This window comes from Condylura cristata, unplaced genomic scaffold (genome assembly GCF_000260355.1).
Source record: "Condylura cristata isolate star-nosed mole 26May11 unplaced genomic scaffold, ConCri1.0 scaffold00001, whole genome shotgun sequence".
NCBI classification, from domain to species: domain Eukaryota; kingdom Metazoa; phylum Chordata; class Mammalia; order Eulipotyphla; family Talpidae; genus Condylura; species Condylura cristata.
Window position 1 is genome coordinate 46,238,314 of NW_004567102.1, and position 25,731 is coordinate 46,264,044.

The following is a 25,731-nucleotide window of genomic DNA, read 5'->3' on the forward strand; positions in this document are numbered from 1 at the left end:
TTCATATAATAAATACTAAGGATTTTTTATGTACTATTTTAGATGCTGAGTATACCACACTGAATAAAATAGACAAACTTTTTGCCTTCATGTAGTTTAGGTGCTAGAGGGACAGAAAACAAATGAATGGCATTTTAATGCATTTATTTAAATGTAATGTAAGCAGTGAAAAGGAAGTAAAAATTAAGATTTTATTTTAATTAATAACTGAGTTTGCAATTTCTTTTTGCAAACTTACTGCTTAATACAACTTCAGTGGATTTTTCCTAAGACTGTTTTATCACCTGTTAAATATAATGGAATTTAAGAGCACAAACCATACTAAAATATAACGGGGGTGGGAAGAGTTTACAGCTCAGTGAGACATTCACTAATGGTTACATTATTACTCAGATCAAAAAATAGTATAGCACCAGCAACCTAGAATCCTCTCTCATATCCTTCCCAGACCTTACATTCTCTCATAAACGCAATTAATTTTATGACTTACATGCTACCAGTTAGTCCTGTGCATTTTTGAGTTTTAAATAAATTAATTTGGCTTTCCCTCGTGGCGCAGTGGGAGAAAGCATAGCACTGCAAGGGGCTTCAGATGCTTCAGAGCGAATTCGATCTTGGCACCTGGGCTCAGCAGACCTCCCCTGTCTTGCCCACTACTTCCCTCAGCAGTGTACTTCGTCCCTCTGTCTGTTCTCCTCTCCACTCTGTCTCTGGTGAATCCTCTCACGCCTGCACCTCTGGCCTCTGGCCTGTACCCCAGTTCTGTATGCATAAATAAATAAATATATTTTTAAAAATTAATAAATTAATTTATGTGGTCTGTATTCTCTTGTATTTGCTTTCTTTCCTTCATTGGGATTATCAAGGTTCTTGTGACTAACAGTATTCACTCTTATTACTGTTTAATATTATCTTGAATAAATGTACCATAATTTATTAATCCATTCTACTATTAAAGGACTTTCATAGTGTTTCTTATTTATGATATTTGTGCTATTACAATTTTTCAATTGTTTGTAATAAAACATTTTTATAAATGCTTTTTAGTAAATACAGTTTTGCATCTTTGCAGTATGTATAAATAAAGAGTAGCAGTACTTGATCATAAGTTATATTTAAATCTGCTAAATTTATACTTAGCAGTTACTGCCAAACAGTTATTGTATCAATTCCTGTTTCCAGAACAGGAGAGTTGGAAGTATCTACAATCTTATGTATGGTGGGTGTTACTCTTTATAAATTTGAGTCATTATGGTATTATATTGTAGCTTTACTTTGCATTTCCATGATGAGTAGTGATTCTGAACATATATTCATGTTTATGGACCAGTTGATATCTTTTTTTTTTAAATATTTATTTATTTATTTGTACAGAACTGGGGTACAGACCAGAGATGCGCTGGGTAAGAGGATTTACCAGAGACAGAGTGGGAAGCAGAACAGGCAGATACACGAAGTACACTGCTGAGGGGAGCAGCGGATGGGTCAGGAGAGGTCTGCCTTGCCATGTGGTGCTCCCCCTGCGCAGGCGGGAAATCGAAATCATGCGGAAATGGCTTAAGCTTCTTAGTGCAGTGCTTTAACCCGCTGTGCCACAGGTTGATATCTTTTATGATATATAACTGAATGGGTTTTTTAATTCTTTTTAAAAATTGGATCATCTACATTCCTTTTTGATTTGTAGGAATATGTTCTAGGTATATGTCTTTTGTTGAACATATGAATTGAAAATGTTCTGTCTCATTCTGTCACTTACTGTTTTGATATGGTTAGAGGTAACCTTTAAAAAAACAAGTTGTTAGTTTTATTTACTTACTTAAAAATTTTTATTTAGGTATATTTGATATATAATATTATATTGGTTTCAGTTATACAACATAATAATTTTATATATGCTCATTGAGAGCTAATGTCACATGTTTACTCAGCATTAGTCATACTTTGAGGTTTCATATTCTTGGTGAGAAATCCTTATTTTTAATACACCCCATTCATCAGTCTTCTTTTTTTTAAGGTTAGTTCTTTGAGATCCTGTTTAAAAAATGTTTGCCAACTTTAATAGATATTGTTAGGTTATTTTTTAGAAGTTTTTAGTTTTAAAGTTTCATATAAACCTAAAGTACACTTGAAAGATTTTTTTGGAAGCAGGTGTTTAATAAAAGAGCCCCAACATTCACTAAAAATTATTCTTTCCTCAATTCAGGTGTTTTGTTTCTCAAATTCTGGATGACTTTTCAGATCTGAGACCAAATATTTATTTTCTCAGCTCCTTGAGAAAAATGAAACTACTACCCATCTGCTAATTCCTGCTACTTTAAGTGATTAGCCTCGTGTTTCTTGCTCTAGAATTCTAAGATTTGGAAAATGTCTCAGAAGGAAAAACTGGCACAAAGGATGTCAGGCTCATTCCCCTAAGTATCTCATCTATGAGTGCTTGGCCACTCAACTCTTGGCTGCTTTGAACCTCTCCAATACCCAATGTGATTTTTTTTTAAGTATTTATTCAGCTTTTCTAATTGTTTCTTGGTAGGAATTTTGATGTAGAATTTGTCTGTAGAAATTGTAGTGTCATTTTCTTTTATGTAAAGAATGATCTAATGACAAAGGGTTATTAATTGAGTGCTTAAAAACACCAGAATAGGGCCCCCTGTGGTGGTGCAACAGGTTAGGACGCAGCACTGCAAGTAAGCCACGGCCACGTTCGATCCCCGACCCAGCGGTGATCCACATGGTATGGCAGATCTCTTCTGTCTCGCCCACTGCTCCCCTCAGCAGTGTACTTCGTTGATTTGCCTGTTCTGTTCCTCTCTCTGTCTTCCGGTGATGCCTCTCATCTGGCCTGTACCCCAGTTCTGTATGCAGAAATAAATAAATCTTAAAAAAATAACACACACACACACACACACACACCAGAATAACAATTAAATTTGGCTTAATTAAATCTTAAGCCAAGAAGAAGGATGGGGCAGTCTAAGAAAAATGGAGATATTAAGCTAAGGAAAACTACATCAGGTTAATCATTCAAGAAAACTATGGGAGGCATGAGAACTACTATTATTCTACCTATTTTAGAATATTGGATTGTTGTCAAACAAAAGCATCCATTAAGGCAATTGATTGTTAATGGGTTGTTAATAAGAGAAAGAAATTTGACACTTTCTTGATTCTCTTTGAGAGAAAGACTAACTTTCTTGCTCTTAAACAATTATGGCCTTTGACCCCTTTACACCTGTTTTCAATGAGAAAAATCACAACTTTTTCTCTAGCAAGTGCTCAGAGAAACATGTTTATATGTCTGCAACAAAATCAAGAAAGTCCCTGCAGAGTGTTCCGACACTAGTTTTAGCAACATGCTCTTTCAGACCTGTGAAGAACAGATAAAAATAAAATCACAACCACAATGGGGAACAATGTAAGTTTGAAACAAACTTGTAGACAGTCACCTATTATAGTTTATAAACAATGAAATGTAGACTTACTTAATGGAAAATTAGGATGACCAGACTCATCCTACCCAGATGATTTTACCCTATCTGCAGGTTGCCTTGTGGCTATGTGTTATGAGTTTTGGGGCTAAGTCAAACTGAATCCAGCGGTGGGGCATCATCAGGAAGGAGATTGCAACGAGGCACCTACTTATGATATTTCTTTATATAGTCCTTTTTTACTATCTTTGAAAATCACTTTTTGTAGTTAAGGATTGAGATGCAAAGATATGTAAGGCTGGTAAGAGGTCATTATCCAATAAGCATGTCATTGTAGATTTCTTCAGTTTGGTGGATACTTAAGTTAATGATAACACATGGAGGATGGAGGAATCAACTCAACCTGGAAACTTAAGAGAAGACCTTTTCAAATGAATAAAACTGGATTATAATTTTCTAACCTATAATATCAGTTGAGTCTGTTCAATAAGCAGCTACAGAGTACTTACTATGTGTGAAATATTGCATTAGGTGCAGAATGCAAAGATTCTTGATGTATGGTTGGTCTTGCCTTAAAGAACAGTTTCTCAGCTCAACACTATTGGCATTTTGGACCAATTTATTTTTAATAGGAGGTTAACCCGTGCATTGTAAAATGTTAGCAGCATCATTGACTTCCAGTCTCTAAATGCCAGAACCACCATTTCTGCCATTTGTGACAATCAAAAGTAGCTCCAGACATTATTAAATGTCTGAAGTGGTGGTAAATATCACTCTCAGTTTAAACCACTACTTTATTTATTTTGCTGTTGAAGCTTTCAATCTGATTGTTGGTTCTTTGAAGGTAATGTGTCCTGTTCACTCTTATTTTTAGGACTACTCTTGTTTTTTTCAGTTCTGCTATGAGATGTCTAGATGAAGTTTTCATTTATTCTGCTTGAGAATTATATTGCATCGATATCTGTGGCTTAATGTTTTTCATTGGTTTTAGAAATTATTGATCATTAGCTGTTGAAATATTGCTTTTTCTCCATTTCTCACTCCTTTGGTGCTAAAAAATATCAAAGTATATTTTAACCAAGTCTCAAGTGTTTATTAAGTGTTCTGTATTTCCTATATATTTTTTATTCTTCATGGTGGTGTTTTATTCTGATTGTTAGTGACTTCCATTGTGAATTATAATCTGTAGAGATAACTTGAGTTTTGGGATGATGATCTCTTCATATTGAGAGAATTTACCTTTGCTTTTAGCAGGGATTTAAAGTTAGATAGTTCACTTTAACCTAAGTAGTAATTGTACTGATTTAAAGCAGGTACTGTACTTTTTTTTTTCTGTTTTTGCAGGTACTGTACTTTTATGAAGACTAACTTTAGACTTGCTATATTCCTTCAGTTTACTCACCTGAAGGCCTTTTGCATTACTGTGTCCTTTGTCCTTGAACTCAATTTTTGTTCCCCAAGTCCTGTGAAATTACTGCATGCTCAGCTAAACATTCTAGCCTCTCAGCTGACATTGTCAAACTGGCAAAGCTTCCAGTTTAAAACAGGTTCTCATGTTTTGCCTCAGCTCTCTAGGCTTCCCTGTTATTCTAAAATATGAACTCTTGAATATTGGTGTTACCGCTCACTAATGCCTTAAAGGAGGTGATTTTTATGCTTATTTCTGTTCTTTAGGTTGTTATTTGTTATTGGCAGTATTAGTCTTAAACAACTATTTCCTCTGTTGCTGGAAAAGTAGGTTCTTCATGGTTTGAAATGAGAAAGGTAAAGTATAGACCAAGTCTCCCACCTCAACTAGAAAGCATGCCCAGGAAGACTGTCTCCTGCATTTTAATTCCACTGAATTGCTGTCAGGTTTCACACTGGCCACATTTTCTCCTGCCTGAGAATCTTTGCATCTGTTGCTTCCATAAACATTACTTCACAGAGAAGCCTTCATCCACCACTTAGGATAGATATTGCTGTATTTGTCTTACTGTAATTTGCATATATATAAGTATTGAATCAATTATAATACCTTATTTCCAGACAGGAATTCAGTCTGGCCCATGATGTTGTAGAAACTTTAAAAGTCAATGAAATCTTCAGTGTCAGGCTTCAAGCTGAATTAATAGTCCCTAATATATGTTCTAAGAGAATGAGTTTCCAACGTCAAATAACTTTTGGAAACATAGTATATCTACCTTTGGGAAATCACAATGGATATTAATATATTTAAAAATACAAAGAAATGTCAGAGTAAACAAAGTTGTTTAACTTTTCTTGTTTCAGAGTTAATACCTAAACCAAACTTGAATACTTATTCTGCAGAATACACTTCAAAAATAATTTGGTTAGATATCTCCTAGAAATAGAGCTCAGAATTTTTAGGTTTTAAGAAGCTTTACCCAAGAGTGAGTTAATATACTGCAAATTTTGGATGAATGCAACTAAAGTCAGAGGCTAAAGGCCAGCTCCATTACAACAATATTTGCAGGACTAGAGTTCAGCTGACATGAACAAAAGATTTCCTTCTTCCACTTTAATACAATCTATACAGTTCCCCAAATAGCACAAAACTGGGAGGTTTCAAGTACTGGTCTCAAGGGACTGTCATCATGAGCTGTAACACTGCACATTGAACTGAATGTCCAGTCACATATGATTCTTCTGCAGTGTGGCAAACCCAACAAATTTGGTGCATCGCCCAGGTTTGTGCTGACAGTTAACTAGCCCTTCCACCAAAGACAAATGATACAAGAAATAAAATTAGATCGAAGGAACATTTCAACTGGTAAAGAAAATAGTTTTCTTTTCAGATAATTCCCAGTGGTTAATTGTAAACTGAAATTCTTTCATCATTAAGAAAATAATAACTAATTTACATTAATTTCTATTGGCTTTCCCTCTTGTTCTTTCTCTGGCTCTCTCCTTCATTTAATGAATTTGGAAATAATCACTTGAAAAACATCATTATTATACTTAATTTTTGTACAACTGTTCTTTCCTAGCCCTTCGGCTATTTTTCTCCAGCTTTGATATATACTTGCCTCTTTAGATTCTATGCTTTATACTTTTGCTCTTTACCTACTCTTCTTTTTCAGTCTTCCTTTGTCCTTCATAGTCACTGTGTTTTTTCTGTCTTTATTTTAATGATCTCCAGTAGTATTTCAAATTCATTAAGTTTAAAACCTAACTGAGTACCCATAACACTTTTAGCTCTGTAATTGAAACTCAAAATATAATGGGCACTCAAAAAATTCCAGTTATCTTTTTGCATCAAACCTGCTTTTCCTCGTGAGTTTTTTTCCTTTATTTGTGTGTTGGTGAATGGTTTCCTATTCTTAGCTAATGCTTAAGAAAATCCATTATCTTTATTCCAATTTATCTTTTTCTCCCCATTTTTTTCAACACACATTGAATTGCTTCCTATGTTTTGAGAATTTTTGGGGGTACAGTAATGTAGAGGACATAGTTATGATCCCCCTGTTTGCAATCTAGTGGAGCACCTAGCAGAGTGGCAATTAATGAAATAACAAATACAGAAGTAAGTGTAGGGCAGTTTGAGAGCACAAGAGAGGAGATGGTTTTGTGGAGTCAGGAGAAACTCAGAAGATGACTAGTATCCAGTGTTGTGAAACAAAACCAAGAATTACCCCAGAGAATGAGGAAGAGATTTTCAGGAACTGGAAGCAAATCTGTGCAGTGAACACATCCTATGCTCCATTAAGAGAGACAGAGGTTGGGGAAATGAATGCGTAGGTTAAGGTAGTACTTGTGTTCCAACTTAAAGGGTACACCTCTTTAAGGCAGACTTCAATGAACTGGTGGTGGTAGGCAGAGTTGTGTGACTGTGCTGGCCAGTGGGTTGAGGGAGGGTGCCAGTGAAAAGCCATTGATTGTGTGACTTACTAATCTTTCTCTGCTTGATGTGGTGAGGAAGTGAGCTGTTTATGATAGCACAATTGTAAGAAAGTGGAGATCCCACCAGACTGGGATGCTGAATCACCATATAGGTATCAAATCACCCAGGAAAGTTGTTCCAACCTGAAGCAGGTAATGCTGTTAAGATTTGGGAGTTGGGGGGTGGTCATTGTTATCAGAGAAGAGTATTTTCTATCTTTGTATACAAAATCTGGGTTAATGCCTGCTATATAACATGGATGAGAAATTTTATTTTATTTCTTACATATTACACATTTTGGAAGAAGAGAGTAGGAAAGTATTATATAGATGATTTCAGTCAGAGAGGAGCTTATGCACCTATTTGGGTGTGAAGATACCAGTAAAAGAGTTCAGAATTCAATTAACTTGAATCATTGCTATTGTCATTACTGACTTCACACCTTGTGATAGTAATAACTTATGGTGGCAGATTTGGGGATTTCTGGTATTTTATTGTTTGTGTGTATGTATTTCAGATGGCCTTTTTATTATTTTTTTCACAAAAGTTTATTTTTGTTCCTGATCTCTGTTACTGTTAGGAATTCTGTCCCTATTGCTCTTATTGATTTTCTCAAATTAAGATATAAAGTTACCATGACAGATAGCAATACCTTATATCTGGAGACTAGGTGATATTGAATAAATGAAGAAGTGCCCTAGTTTCTGATTCATAGCACTGAATTTGGGAGCAAAATATGAGGTCACAAAGCAAAATGAATTAGTGACATATCAATGACCACTAAGACAGTGTGATGAATGCCCATAGAAATAATGGGTCTATAGGAAATGTTAAAATTTAGCTGTTAAAATCTAACAGATTTAGGCTTCTCTTACTGATATGTTTGCAGGGATTAAAAAGCATTTTCCTTTCCTTCTTTGTTGAACTTGAATAGTTGATGATAATAATTTAATGAGTCACATACAATTTAGTTTGAGTTCTATCTTATTTACGTGGGTGACCTTAGTCAAATATCTGAACTCTTATTTTCCATAGTTCTGAAATAGGGACTAATAAAATGATAATCTAGGTAATGGTAAGAATTAAATAATTTGAACCAGTGACGGGTTTACCAAAAGCCTAGATTAAATGATATTAGCAATTGCTTTGCTATAACATATTTGTGATATTATCCAATTTTTTTTTCCCCTCAAAATTGAATGGAGGCCCTCCATGGTGGCGCAGCGGGTAAAAGCACAGCACTGAGAATCTAAAGCCATTTCACATGAGTTCGATTTCCGCCTGCCCCGGAGGTGACCACATGGTGCGGCAGACCTCTCCTGAACCGCCTACTGCTCCCCTCAGCAGTGTACTTTGTCGATCTGCCTGTTCTGCTCCCCACTCTGTCTCTGGTGAAGCCTCTCACTGCCCCTGAGCCTCTGGCCTGTATCCCAGTTCTGCACAAATAAATAAATCTTAAAAAAAAAAAAAATTGAATGGAATCCTTCCTTAGGAAGGTGAATAGGAGAGGGTCAATGTCATATGACTTGTTATTTTTCTGCCCTTCCTGAAAGAGAGAAAGAAGAAACAAATAACTTTTTTGGTGTTAGAAATAGTAATATGGTCTATTAAACTATTGTTCACGTATACTGACCTGCCTCCTCTTCAGCTGATGGATGGGAGTATACATCACTACCATTCATGTTATATTTGGTAATGTGTCTTGATTGGGCCTCATAGTAGGTGGAAATTACTTTGGTAAATTGGAGACTAACAGAAGTGATGTGAATCAAGTTTGAAATGTGTTTACATGATTAGATTTGATCTATTTTACCTTTCTCTGCCTTGGTCATTAGAAGAATTTGGCCTGATTGGTCTACTGGACCAATGAAAATGAGAAACAGAAGGAGTTGGCTTGATTCTAACCATTACTTTGGAGCTGGGTCAACCATGTCTGCATAGGTTTACCAATCCCCAATTACTAATCTGCTGAGTCAAAATACCTATAATGGTTGTATTAAAGCTCTTAATTTTGGAATAGCTTGTTACATGGCATTACTGTGGCAATAGATGATTGTTAAAAAGAGCCAAACACACAACAATCAGAAGAAAGCAAGGAATAAGAGACCATCTTTACTTTGAAAGAGAAACCCTGGGATTGGAGAGATGAAAGTGAAAATAGCAAGCATTATCTGTCGGATCCAAAATCTTGAGACCAATGCTTCATTGTCTCGTGTATCCAAGGAAGATTGCAAGTCTCCCAGAGACATTTATGCCTGGTGCAGGGTGGCATCCAGAGCAACAAAGTAGCACTGGTCAAGAAGGTGCAAGTTAGATGGTCCTAAGATTGCTCATTAAGGCACCCTACGTTGCGTGCAACATTCAGGGAATTCCATGTTTCAAGACTGATGAGAAGTTTTGAGAGAATTGATGAATATTAAGAGTACTAGCACAAGAACAAATAAATCACAAAATGGTAGGAGAATATGATGATGGACTACAGGTTCCAGCATCAGCCTTCAGTGCAATGGCTACCAAAGCAGCATGAATGAAATATATGGAACATCAGCAAATGACTACTGTTGAAACTTGGTCATCAGACAGGATTAAGGATATATTAGCATACTCCAGAGAACAGCACAAAGGACATTCCTTACTCCTGCTGTCTTGTTCACTTAGGAAAGTGATCATTGTGAATCCTTTTGAAAGACATTAAGAACTTGATAGAATTTAAAACAAAAGGTATTTATATTACACTGGAAAAAACTATTTTATACCGCCATAATAAGGAATTTGAGCAAAGTAAAGTGAAATTATATAGTTAAAAAATTTTTTATATTCACATTTTAATGATTGCACATATTTTGTCTTCAGGATATAATATTAATTATCTTCATCTTCATCTGGTCAGATACCTCCCATGCTTAAATCCTCTTAAAAAACATCAGAAACAATGTATGTACTATCTCATTCTATTTTGTATAGCTACAAATAATAGGCTTTCCTTATATGGAGCTAAAATTTATGTTCCTGAGCTCATAGTCATATATTCTTGTCTCTACCCCATGGAATTATGTAGAAATTTCTCTTACCTCTTGTATATGATAGATGGACTTGCCTCATAGGTAGGAAAAGAAATTAACTGTTAAATGTTTAATTTATCCACAGATTTAATCATGTTTCCCATAGGAAAGCATCAACATTGAGGATTACCACAAAACAGATCAACAGGTTAAAATCTGTGTACAAATTTCAGAATCAGGGTTAAATTGGCAAAAAAAAAAAAAAAAAAAAGACCTGGGAATTTAGTTGGTTAAAAGTTTAATATGATATTGAAAGAACAATCATTTTTTTATTGCTTTACTGGAAAATCAGCTTTCCACATGATAAAATGTAATTGCTTCAGTGTTTATTGCATTAGAAATAACATACATACATCATCTTCATATTCACCTTTCTAGTTGACGCCATTCTTTCAAACACTAAGTTCTGTTATATCTGTCTCCTTAACGCTTGGCTCAGTGCCTTAGCTCCACTCCCCAGTACTACCACTTTAGTCTGTTCTAGCACCATTTCAATTTGGAGTCCTACAATAGTCATCATGCTGGGCACTCTGCTTTCAATTGTTTTTCACATTGAAACAAGAATAACCATTCTAAAATGCCAACATTATCATTGTATCCATTGTCATGTTCCACAACTAATCTTAATTTCTTCACCTCTCTCATGATGTGAATTTCTTGATGTTTAGTGTAATTTTAGTGTTTAAAACTATGTATTTGTCACACATTACTTCTCAAACATAAGTCCGATATTTCATGGGACTCAATAAAAAAGAATGGCATTTTCTAATGCTGGTGAAAGATTTGGAAATGCTGGACTTATTCAATTATGAATTAAATGGTAGTCCCAGGTAGGGACCTAGGTTGATTTTTAATGGAAACACCTAATTTTTGTCTAACTTTTTCATAAATTAAGATTCTTCTCTCACATGAGTGCTAGTAATGTCATTGCTATTTATCATTTCTATACTGATGATTTTGCAAGAAAAATAATATCACTTCAACAGTACAAAAATTCCATATAAGGAATTCCACATAAGGGAAGGATTATTTTAATATGAAAAGTATGTAACAAGTGTTTGGGTCAGAAGGTGAATTCCTTGGGAACCAGAATGGAGCTGGCAGTAAGGATAAAGAGGAAATGGAATCTAAAGTATATGATATAGTGAAAAAAACAAAAAACAAAAACAACAGTGTTGCAGTTGGAAAGACTGGTTAAAGACTAGTTATTTTGCTGATATAACCTAATATAATAATTTGACTAACATAATTTTAAATCCAAAAATAAAGTATAAAGGACTTGAAGAAAGTTCTTAAAACAAATTTCTCTTTTTCCAAGTTGTTATCAGAAATACACTGAACAGTAACTTATGGAACAATATGAATGCTGATATAATAGGTTAGGTCAATGATTGTTTCAACATCAAATGCCAAAGCTTAATTCCCGCTGCTAAAATTTTTAATAACAATATTTAAAATAATTATTTAAAGGCTTATTAAATATATTACTGTATCAAAGAAATATAATATACCATGGTAATGTTTATTTTGGACCAAATGTTAATTTTAATACTTTACTATTGACATACAGTTAAAATTTGTATTTAGTTTACTTTTTTCTTGACAAGCAGTATATTTCTCAGCTACAACTGGCTTTTGTACATTGAAATATATTTTCCAAAAATATAATTTAAAAATCATCATGATAAATGATGTATACCTACACATGTAGGTATTTGGAGATAGAGGAGAGACCATTATTAATGACTATTGGGTATTCATTCACTGTGTGTTAGATGTTAACACTGTGTGTTAGATGTTCACAACAAATTTATGCAGTAGTTTTTTTTTTTTTTTAAGTGAAATAAACAGACTGAGAGGAGTTAAGTCATGAAGGTTAATCATGCATACGTTGTAATTAAATTATATTTAGGGCCAACAACTTTCTAGTGGTGGTTTTTAGGGAAGTTATTTAACTTGTCTAAACTTTCCTTTCAAATGTATAAAGAGAAGGCTATAGTAGCATCAAAATCATAGGGTTCTTGTGGGAGAATAGACAATCCACATAAAGCAGTTAACATGCTACTTGGCACTTAGTAAACACACTCTAAAAGTCTTCATTTTCTCCTTTCCTTATCTTCTTTTACTTTTGCCATGTTCCTACGACAAGTGAAAGTACTTATATTCCTACCTAGCTCACTCTGTATCTAATAAAACTTTTATTTTATTTACCTGTGCTAATTACACATAACCAGGTGGAGACCTTTAAAAAATCTTATTAAGTAACTGCAATCTCTTTACTGAGGTATGGCATAATGTTATCTTTTTTTTTTTCTGCTTAGCATGTAAATTCAGCTTCTATCAAGAACATATCTCTTTTCTCTGAGGATCTACTCTTCTCACCAGCAATTATACAATCTGGTAGGACTGCCACTTGATGCCACTGGGCATTGACACAGATGTGAGAATAAGATCTGTTGTATCATTGTACCTGTCTAGATGAGTGAGGATTCTGACAGTTGGGTGTGTTCCTCAAGTTGAGAAATTGTAACAAAGAATTGTACTCCATATTTTGATGCTTAATTGCTGACAAGACCTTAAGGCCTTTCTCACCTCTTGTCTCACATCTGGGCAAGATGATAAGAAAAGCCAGTACTTCTCCTTTAGTGCAGATGGGAGAGTAAACCATAAAAGCTTGTGCTCAAGCAGGGAACTCTTGCTCTGCCCTACCTCCTAGTCACAATAAAAGCTTCAAGGCAGCCTCTTTTCCTTGCTTTCTCAAGCCATTTTCTGATGAGCTTAGAAAACCTGCCATATGCCCTTCTGAAAGTTTCACTATATAAAAGAGATAAGCTTTTTTTTCATACCCCCATGGAATGTGTGTGTGTGTGTGTGTGTGTGCGCTCATGCATATATGTGTGTGATGACAACAGTCTTGACATCTGTCTGATACAAACTTTGAGTATTCTGAAGAATGACACTAAGAGCTATTATGTGGATCTCTTGTTCTTCTTTAATTGTGAGTTCTAATGATATGAGCCCTAGTTGCCAATTACCATATCCCCACACCTAGAACAAATTTGAAAACACAGTGTTGAACTCCTAAGAGAAGCAGAAACATCAGTGAGAGAGTCACTGTATGTCTCTTAATGTCACTATGTAAGTCATAGCACCCACTCCAAAATTCCAAGAGGCATGAGCCAATAAATCAATCCTACGTTAAGTCCTTGTGGCTTAAACTAATTTGTTATTTTCAGAAAAAGTATTCTGACTTATAGAAAAGAGAATTTTATTTGGAAAAATATCTTAATAGGCTCTAGGAAAAAAAAGTCATACCCACATGGGCCTGAGAATTGAAGAGAAAGTTTTAGAAAAGAAGGAAGAAACCCTGGTGGCAAAGAGGTTAAAGATATAGCACTATCAAGCTATTGCCAGCCACTGCTATATGAATTCAATCTTGGCCAGAGAGATGCCTTACGTGGCCCAGCAGACCTCTCCTGTCTCAACCACTGTTCCCCTCAGCAGTGTGTTTCAATAGATTGGCCACTCTGTCTCTGGTGAGCTCTCTCAACCACACACCTCTGGCCTATATCCAGTTCTTATATGCATAAATACACCTTTTTTTTTTTTTTAAAAAAAAAAGGATGAATGGCTCTCCATGAGATAATATTTTATTTTTGTTGTTGTTGTTCCTTTTTAATATAAAGAAAGATGAAAGGATTGTGCAACATAAGGAAATGCCGAGACAGGATACTTTGTCCTTGAAGGGTTCCTAGGGGAAAGGCATGTCTAATAAAGAACTTAAAATTGCTATATGATACCTCTTCATAATCTCTGATGTTCAGTTAAGGGTCCTGTTTCATTAGTGCTTTGGTGGAGCTTTTGTAGAAATGGGTGAAATACTTTTACTCAATTTAATATTTGGTTTACTGAGGAGCAAACAAAAGTCTGCCTATGAGAATGCAAAGGAGACCAATCTAGTTCATAGAAAACGTTCAGAGGGATTTGGACTTCACCAGGCTGTAATACCAATGTTGTACATTATTTTCAGTCAATATCTGTAACACAGGATTTTAGAAGAGCAGTTCTGCACACAATTATGTGTAAGTTGTTCAGAGATGAGAAACCTGAAAGAAGGAAGTAATCTAAAAAAATAGATTATGTGTAATGTGGGTGTGTTAACCTATGCAATAGTTGCTGCAATAACTCCAAAAGTCAGTAATTTAACACCACATCAGGTGTCAGGGACCACACCTGATGTCAACGTCCAGCTCTGACAGGTGGCTGGTCAGGGGGCTTTTTCCCAAATAATGAGGTGACTTCACCGAAATGAGCAATTGAGGCAGACACTGACACTCTAGCTGGTGCAGGTATCTCAGTGGCTCTTTATTTATATGTTAAAGCAGGCAGTGAGATTACATCAACAAAAGCATTGAAGCAAAGTAAAAATAATTATTACATATTTTTCCTAGTCACTTGAAGACCCCCATGGCACGGTACTGGAAAGAAACTTATTTGGTCATCTTAAGAAAAACTTAAGAAACAATCAAGGCTTCTAAATGTACCTCATTTCCAAGCATAATCAATCACCTGGGACATTTGGTAATGTTTAACCGCCTTAATAACTCCCTAACATAGATTCTTATCCCTATACCCTATTGTTCTAAAAATCATGTATTCCTAAGAATATTACTAATATATCGTCTTCCTAGAAGTTCTACTATTACAACTTATTCTTATCTAACTCCTATAATCATTGTCCATCTTAGTCTGGTCTAAGCTAAGGGTATCTTACCTCCATGTCGCCTACAAAGTGCTGATCTTTAGAGCACACCAGAAAATCTACCTATGCCGCAAACACACCTCCCGGGTGAGATTCCAGTCACCTGCCACAATTAGCACAATTTTGTTTCCCATTGTCTTCCTAGTCACTTGCAATGCTAATTTCTATTATGTATTATGCCAATTAATACTCTTACCCAAATTAACTTAAGCAGGCCAATCATATAACCAATTTTAGACTATTATTAACCAAGAACAAATGAGGAAGTTTCAGCAGGCATTGCTGTGGAGACTCCCCTGGTTTCATCTTCTTTGGAGGTTTAGAAAACCCCTCGTCTTCTTTGGGAGTCTCCCCAATGCCCGGACCATGTCAAAAGACAGCATTGGTTGAGCGGCCTACGTCAATAAAACTTTATTATTCCTCATGTTTTATTACTAGGGGACTTGATGATACAAAATCACTTAAGATCCCTTGTAATTTGTAAACTATGAGTTTAACATCTTTAACTTGTGGTTTTAAGGTCTGATTAGAGTATATTTAACTATCAGACTGGAGGGAGAGAGCTGAAGGCCAGGAGGAGAGACATTATTTCTAGGTGTCATGGGATCACCTAGAAGTTAGAACTGGAGACAATAGGTTAGCAGTTTGTCCAGGAAAAGGAAACTATTTTGAGAGTCTCTAACTGACTTGTGGGTTTCCAGGTAATGAATTTGATAAATGGGAATAATACTAGCATTTGTAAATGGGATATAAACTGCACAATACAGCAATAACCCCTAAATTTGCCAGGTGGCACTGATAATTTGCAAGCTTACTGAAAATATTGATTTGGAAACCTGCACTTAGGCCTTTTGAATTCTATTTTTCAAAAGAAGGGTCTTGGAATTTTTGTTTTTAATACATTTATTGCAGGTGATTTGTATCACTGGGCAAGTTTTGGAAACACTGCTTTAATAAGTATAGTCTCATGTGTAGTTACTATTTTTATTCACCATCTTACACATGAGGTTATTGAGGTTAATTAAGTTCAAAAATCATAGAAGTGGGAGGTGGCAGAACTGGGACCTGAACTTGGTCTTTCCAGCTCCTATGGCCTGGGCACATAAACTTTCTTCTATGCTGACTTTCAATGAGAACCCACATTAACTGGGACCAATTATTTAGAGAACTCATGGAACTCAAGGTGTTTTATAAAGAAATATATGTATACATACATATATGTATATATTTTCATAAATGCTGTAATATTGGATTTTTTAATTTCCTATGTTTGAATAGAAGGATAGGTACATAAACAAAAACAACTGCGCCATTTTAGGTCCTGACTTCCTGCCCCCTTAATAACAACAGACTTATAACACATCCATAATGCATATTCATAGTTATTGGTATGTAATGGGTCTCAGAAACGAATCATTTTTGTGGTTCCTAGAAAGAATATGGAACAAACCACATCAATGAATGGTAGAGCTTAAAGACATTACATTTACCTCCTTTGGATACTGTTATGAGTTGAATTGTTTCCCTCCTATATACTAAGACCCTAGCTGCTCCCCAAGCCCTGGAAAGTGACCTTATATGGAAATGGAATCATTGTAAATATAAATAGTTATTTAGATTCTCTGAGCCTCAATAACTTTATACAAATAATGAGGAAATAGTATTGAAATTTTTATTGTATTACTGATTACCTTACTTTACTTTTCAATTATTATTTCAGAAATTGTAATTTATTCATTGTTTGATATGCATTACCACACAAAAACTAATGACTTTGGTATTACTTTTACTTATAGGAAAGCAATTAGGCTCATGTGTCATTCAATTAAAGAGAGCTGTTTTTAATTCTAGTTGGTCATCTAAGATCAAGGTCACAAATGCTACACCTTCCTCCGCTTTAGGTTTTCTGCTTAGAGAAGAACATTTAAAGCTTGTTGCTTTTACTTTTTTATCAATTGCATATTTAGTACTTTAGAATATTTGACAATAGTTAAATAAATATAAATATTTGTTATTTTTGTTTATGTATTCATCTGGACTTGCTTGTGTGCTTTCTGATATGAATTTCACTCAGAAACATAAGTCATTCATGATTTAGATATTTCCAGCAAAATGATGGAGAATTAATGTGGCTTTAAATAATAAAGGTATCAGAACTACACCTATTGTAGAAAGGAGGATCACCCATCAATTATCTTTTACAGAAAAAATATTTGCTCTCTTAAAATGCAACAAATTGTGATATGCTAGACATCCTTTTATGCTTTAAAATTAGGCATATGTTCAGTTATTTCAATATAAGACCTCAGCATAATACTGTGAATTTGTATGTTCAATCAATTGCTCTGCTGAAGAAAAAAAAACAAAAGTTTTTTCTGCTTTATTTAGAAACACATTTTCTGTATATAGAGCTTTCATGGAACTATGGTCTTAATGATCTATCTATATACTGTGGTCTCTCTTTTTTTTTTAATTTATTTATGCATACAGAATTGGGGTGCAGGCCAGACAGAGGTGAAGGGGCAGTGAGAGGATTCATGAGAGACAGAGTAGGGAGCAGAAGAGGCAGATTGAGGAGGGGATCATACTCGCACTGAGGCAGCTGCCGCTATCTTGCAGGGCTGTGCTTTTAACTCGTTGCACCACCAGGGAGGGCCCTATACTTTAGTCTCTTTAAAAGACCACCTCTTATACTCATTGACTCTCAGTGGAATTTAGAGCGGACACTTGCACAAATTATGTGCTTTATAAGGTGTATTTTTTTGTTGTGGTATAGATCATTCATGCTAAGTTTTTTTTTTAAAGATTTATTTACTTATGCTTACACAACTGGGGTACAGGCCAGAGGTGTGATGGGTGAGAGAATTCACCAGAGACAGAGTGGGAAGCAAAACAGGCAGACTGACAAAGTTACACTGCTGAGGGTAGCAGTGGGCAGGTCAGGAGCGGTCTGCCACGCCATGTGGGTCAGTTCCCTGGCAGGGATTAAATTTGTGCTTCAGTGACTTCAGAGAGCTTCATAATGCAGTGCTTTAACATGTTGAGCCACCAGGAGAGCCCCCATGCTAAGTTTTTAGTATCTTAAAAGTAATGTGTTTCTTTCACTGACCATACATGTTAATACTAACCACCCAGTTTATCTATACTTAGTAAAAGGAAAGAGAAAATGAGATTTTGTGTTTTCTGAGAATTTCTGAGAACTCAGTGAGGGCTGAACTAACTGGTAGGATGGAATATAAGTGATCATCTCAAGCTGTGAATAGCATTTTTCAATTCCAGTATATCAGAGTATTATATAGGAAGATGACGTGCCTGAGCTTAAATATTGGTTCCCTCATATTTTATAAAATTCTAAAACATGTGAAATGGAAATTGGTAACAATAAATTTGGAAGTGGATCATTTGGTGAAATTGATTCATGATGCATTTCAGTGGTTCTGTTCTTAGTCTCATCTAAATCACCCAAGGGCAATTAAAACATTTTGCTTAATATTCTACTTTTAGAGTACATGAGCCAAGGTATTTTAACTATGAATCACCAGTTGGTAGTCTTTTAATTCTTGAGAATACTTTGTTCCCTCCAAATCAAAATTAAATTTCAAGGGGATAATTTCTCCTACATGTGATAGTAAGAACACATTAGAAGTTTTCTATCATCTTGCCTTCATAGATGATTACCCATAGCCCATCATAATTCTGCCTGAGTGAGGACATTGAGAATTGATTAGTGAGTTTGAGAAAACAGAACAAAGCAATATGAGCAATTATCAGGTGTGAGTATATGGGATATAAAACTTTTTTTTTTCCTATTTTAAAATGACTGGTATGCATATAAAACTTTTTTTTTCTTATTTTAAAATGACTGGTATTGATGAAAAAATAAATAGAAAATAAATTCTCATCTTGTAGTTATATTTTTTATTCTAAAATAGGAAATAAGTTCAGTGTTTTTTTATTTTCTTATTTTAAAATGACTGGTATTGATGAAAAAATAAATAGAAAATAAATTCTCAACTTGTAGTCATATTTTTTATTCTAAAATAGGAAATAAGTTCAGTGATTTTTTTTTCCATTTGGGAAAATCACGTTTTGATAATAAAAGTTCTGCCTGTGATAAAATAAATGGCATGTTGCATTAAAAGAAAAGAAGCCTTGGGAACTTCAAATGTTTCATAGTAAAGTGTACTTGGCAATATAGCACAGGACTTATGTGCTGCATTTTATTGTATTTTATAAATCCATATCTTTCAGTCATCTTGACTTTAGGGATGTGAGGTAAAATTCACTGATTTCTGGGCCCTCCCTGGTGGCTCAATGTGTTAAAGAACAGCACAATGAAGCTATCCAAAGCCACTGCAGCATGAGTTCAATCCCCAGCCAGGGAGGTGACCCACACGGCATGGCAGACCTCTCCTGATCCTCCCAGTGCTCCCCTCAGCAGAGTATTTCAGTCAGTCTGCCTATTCTGTTTCCCACTTTGTCTCTGGTAAATCCTCTCAACCCCTTCATCTCTGGCCTGTACCCCAATTCTTGTATGCATTAATAAATAAATCTTTTAAAAAATTCACTAATTTCTATGGACCTTGAAGAGCAATCTTGGAAATGTATTCACTGTCTTCATGATGGCATATAGCATAAGATTTCAGAACACTGTGGAGTTTGGTTTCCTGGTTTCAATTCTTATTAGGTTATTATTAGCTATGCAACCTTGTTAGCCATATGCAAGTCACATAAGCTCTTCTGTAACTTCATGTGTAAAATGTGGAGATTACTACACCTGTTTCCTAAAGTTTTTATGAAGATTAAACGAGGGGAAATCATTTATATCACATTCTCAGCATAGGGCTTGGCACATAGTGAGTGGTGGCACGTTTTGTGGTGTTCCCTCTTTCAAACTGGGGGGCAGGAGAGTGACCAGGTGCTAAGACAGTAAGGATAGTATATCCTGGGGTTTATATTTTCATTTGCTTCTCTCTTGCTCATAAGTAGCTGAGGGAGTTGCCCAGGAAGCCACAGCAAAGATAACCAGAGATGCCACACAGAATTGCAAATGAATTCAGTAAAACCAGAGTGCTGCTTTTGTGTCAGTAACCACAAACATGAAACTGCTATTATCTGCACAGAAACAGGTAATGTTAGGCTTCCCAGTAGTTGAATTATACAATTAGAAGAACTGTTGAACATACAGTTTTACAAAATGGAGAAAAAGAACTTTATACAAGATCCAGCAGAGCTAGAATTTAAATACCCAGCTCTCATAATGTGCTTCTAAATATAACTTGGTTTCTTGTAATCTGTATGGCTCATCTTCCAGCATAAAGATTAACATGTGCTTTTAGCCATAAAATTGGCAGATATTTAATTTATAGCTACTGGGTTTTTTAATTTAAATGTTAGATTTAATAGACTAGATAAAATGTAACAATTATGTGTGAAAAAATTAATTGACTCTGTTATAATTCATTTAAATAAAGTTCACAATACAGGATAAATGAGAAGCAAATCTTTAAAAATCTCCCACTTTGCCTTCTTCAGTAGTTGCACAGTTTCTTCAGAACAGTCACTTTCATGGCAGGATCCTTATTTAATAGACATACCTATCTAAGCACTCCATGTAGAAGATGATTGAAAACCTAGATTATGTTGGATACCAAGATTTCTTTTTCAAGTATATGGAAAATGGAATCAATTAATTCCTAAATCAAACTTAAATTCAGGCCCACCTTGCTAGACTCAGACTTCTACTTTACGTAAACTAAAAAACTTGATATTTTAAACTTGCAGATGTTCTCAGTATCCCGTGTGATATCCCCTTTATCCCTTTAGCTAATATGTGAGTTCATTCTGTGGCAGAAAGAACTCTAAGATGTTTCCCAAGTTCCCAGTTCCTGGTGTACAAATACCTTTCTTGGATAACAAACACTTTTCTAGATGTTGCTATGAAGGAATTGCAGGTACAATTAAAATCCTTATTAGTTGACCTGAAAATAAGGAAACTATCTAATTTCATCATATGACCAGTTTAAAAACAGTTTTCTCTACTAACGTCAGAAAAGAAAGTCAGAGATGCATTCCTACTGACCTGGAAGAAAAAAAAAGCACCCTGTGGTGAAGTGCCTAGAGACATTCTCTTGGCAAGGAAACGTGGGTCAGCTGTAGGAGCAAGAACAGGTATAGCTGACAGCTAACAGAACAGGTATTTTGGTACTACAACCACAAGAAAGGGCATTCTGCTAATAACCAGGTAGCTTTGAAGAGAATCCTGAGTACAGATGAGAACCATAGCCCCGCCAAAACCAGGAGGCCCTAAGCAGAGAATCTAGTGTCTGGATTCTTCATCTTCAAAAACTGAGAATAAGTGGGTGTTGTAAACTGCTGTTGAGGGTATTTTATTATACAGCAATAGAAAATGTGTCATTTTAACTCTTGCAGACATGAGCTGACTCACCTCACTCTGCATGAGCTGACTCACCTCACTCTGGCAGCATCCTATCTCAGAGGTCATGTGCATGCACCCTCTTTTTAGCCCATGGTCTTCTCCAATGCAATAGAAGTTTCCTTGGCCATGTGTAATCATGGCTTCAAAATATGAGGGATTTAATACTCTGAGACCAACAACACCGTGAAAGCAAGTGTCAGTGGATAAAAATTCCAACCTAATGCTCTTCAAGTAGACAATTCATGTATTTCACAGAAGCCCAGATAGAAATGAGCCCACCATGTCTACAGTAGGAACTGCAATAGTTCTTTTTATTAACTTGTCTTTCTTCTTTGTCCTACTTTCTCTTTGCAGTAATCTTACCTCCATGCAAGTTCTCATGTCAGGTGGTTTTCAGGAAAATCTGAAGAGTTACACATCTTTTGGAAGAACTAGTTAAGAAGCAACTCCCTCTTGGTTTGTTTATCTGTCACAGATTAGTGAACTCATGTTGTATTTTTCTGTCTGAATTATTTCACTGGTGGGAGAAAGATGAGACAACACAAAATAAAACTGTTAGACTATATGAATAAAATTGTGATTGCCAGAAGGGAAGGGGGAATGAGGATGAGTAAACTGGATACAAAGAGTCAAAAGTGGTGAACATAGCAATATGTTCATGGTAGTGGTATGGTCATAGTAGGAGCATATACAGATGTTCATTATTAATATACACCCAAAGCCTATATAATGTTAAACAAATGTTGCTATAATAAAAATAAGTACAAAAACCACAAAAAATACCCTCCTTAGTATAATGTCTTAAATATTACAAAGACATGTAGAGCTTAAGGTAGAAAGACATTATCTTCCTAGTAAATCAGAAAAAGATTTCTGACTTAAATATAATTTATTTGGATTTAAAGAATCAAAATCAGGTGATTGTGCATGTGATTATATTATGAAAAATCCCAAATTTTGCACATGATTATTTACACAAAATGATTACTACAACTCCTTTTTTAATAAAGAATACTACATATTTTCACAGTAGTTTCATTTATATTTCCCTTTTAATTTCCCCAGTGGTTGAGATAACTTTTTGGTATTTCAGTGATCTAAAGTTTCTTTTTCTTTTTTTTTTTAAGATTTATTTATTTATGCATACAGAATTGGGGTACATGCCAGAGGTGCTGGGGTGGTGAGAGTATTCACCAGAGACAGAGTGGGGGACAGACAGACAGATGGACTGAAATACACTGAGGGGAGCAGCAGGCGGGTCAGAAGAGTCTGCCAAGCCATGAAGATCACCTCCTGGGCGGGGCATTGAACTCACATTGAAGCTGCTGCAGCTGGCTTGCAGTACTGCCTCCTAACCCACTGAGCCATCAGGGAGGGCCCGATCCAAAGTTTCTTTATGCCTTGGATGGTATAAAAATTATTTTGAGCATTAGGTATGTGACTTTTTAATTTGGGGTTTTCTTCCAATAACTCCACAATTTTTTCCCCCCAAAGAGCATTATATAAATGCTTCATTGCATGATTGTTTCGTATTTATATATGAGTGAATTTTTTGTTACCTGATCTACCGATTCTACTATGATTAAAAATTCTTATCATAGATAGATAAAGGCAGTATATGATTTAGAGAAAAGTTAAAACATTTCTACTGTTGATAGTCTATTTCCTTAGTATTTATCCCTCAGTTTGACTTACTAATACTTAGTGAATCATTTTCAATAAATTAGTATTTCTGAGTTGGAATAGTGAGATTTTTTTTAACTGAATTTTAAACAATTCCCAGTTCTTAAATTTCAACATTTGGAAGCATTGTCATTATTTCTGAGGTGAGTCTTGGCTGATTGTATTTTGTGAAAGTGATCTAACAGAACTAATGAAATCTCTACAGGAAAATTAGACATTCTCTGGAAGGTCATTTCTGTTTTTACATTATGTTCTCTGAATTTCTCTTGCTTAGTTCTTTTCTGGGAGAATTTTTTTTTTTTTTTTAACTTTTGACAGTCATTTCCTGCTGCTTTTTCAAATCTCAAAGAGTAGTCCTCTGTTTGAGGTATCACAGTTGGTTGTTACAGAAAAGGTTTTTTTGTTACAATTGGAAGATTATGACTTCAGGCTGGTGAAAGTAGCAAAGGAAAAAGAACTCAAACCAAAATCTTTAATGGGAGGGAAATACAAGAAAACATGTAGAATTGGCCCCAAGTTTTCAATTATTTTTCAAGATTGTTTCAATTTCTTTTCCCTATGAGCGATCATCATTCTTCAGAGACATATAAAAATACATGATTTAGGAGAAAGTTTTTCACCTTTACTATGACATTTTAGAAATGGATTGTTTTTTTCTCACCTAATTTCTCATGATTTCACCTTCATTAGAGTTAACAAAATAATTTTGAAGATGATATTGATTTATATTTTTATTTTTTAAAAAATGAATCAATCCATAATGATAAAGAATACACACACACACACACACACACAATTGTCCTAGCCAGTTGAAGTTAAACTTTGGAGAATTTCATAGTTTAAGTGGTAATTTCCTTTCACATGCAAGTATTTATAATAAACTGGTAGACTTTTCATTTTCCCAGGCATCCAGTAGTTTCCAGACCTAAGAAGTGACCGATCATGAATCTATCTGAAGGAGCCTTTCTCAGGACCTGGGCTCTTACAATCTTAACCCAGTATCTATTGAATAAATTATGAACACCTTCAGGGTTTATTGTTTACCAGCAAATGGTTATTTCTGATCTGTGATCAATATGGCTACCTGCCCAAATCATTTCACCATAGGATTTTATCCCCTTTTTTTGGGTAATATTATATGTGTCTTTGTAAATTTTTATGTAGTCAGATTCACTTAATGTAACCAGGTGATGTAAGTCAGGTGACTTAATATAACCCATTGTGGTCACTAATTAGTATACTCATAAACACGATTTTTTTTTTCTGAACAGTAGAAAGTTGTATGAGATCCACTGAAGGCATAGAAAATAACCTTCATATTCCTGTACAGGCAATAATTCACAAAGTTGATTCTGCCTTTGAGGATGGTAGTAGTGTGAGAGTGACTGAAACAAGGCAAGAGTCAAATTTAACCTGAGGATTAAAAATAGCATCATTGAACCCTGAGATACATACAAAATGGGGCTTAATCACTAGGGCCCCTGATTCTTTATGAGTTTAGAATTTGCTTGGGGTAATAATTTGTAGTTCTTTTCTTTGGAAGTGGGGAAATAATTGGAAAGAGTCCAGAAATTTAGTATGATATATACCCTCCTCATTGTTATTATTTTACTCTGAAAAGAGCATTAACTACAAAATGGTTTTACCTAAACAAATAAAGAACTCTCACACTTCTAGAACAGGCTACTTCGATATTTCTTTTAAAATTTGCAGCTGTAATTACAATTTTGTCAGCTAAGTAATCATGTAGGTAAAAGTTTAAGTAGGAAGTTTTATCTGGCATGAGAAGATTAATATGTGCTTTGCTAATAACTACATTTAATGGGATGAATCACTAAAGTAGTCTACTCATCTATTGTGCAAATTCACAATTACATTTCCCAATTACTTCAGACACTACTGTCATTGTTTTTCTTCTCTAGAGGGCTTACTGTCTTAATTCTTGGCATTAATTATATTGTAAATTACTTAATACTTTAAAATAAACCTAAAAACCTTTTTTTTTAAATTTAAGAATAGTGAGAGAATTTAGGATTCCAGAGAGCATCTTTACTTGTCTAAACCATCTCCCTTGCCCTAAGTTCAGGGTAAAAAAAACAAATAAACATATTTTCTTCATCTCCCATTATGTACATAGAAGACTTTTATAAAACTATAATTTTCTTTTTTTTTTCCCCCCTGCTGAAGTGCTGCCGGGCCTGCACTTCTCTGGCAAGTCGCAGACTCTAGTGTCTGCACCGCAAAATGGGGTTTGTAAAAGTTGTCAAGAATAAGGCCTACTTCAAGAGATACCAAGTGAAATTTAGAAGAAGGAGAAAGGGCAAAACTGATTACTATGCTCGAAAACGCTTGGTAATCCAGGATAAAAATAAGTACAACACACCCAAATACAGGATGATAGTTCGTGTAACCAACAGAGATATCATTTGTCAGATTGCCTATGCCCGTATAGAAGGAGATATGATAGTTTGTGCAGC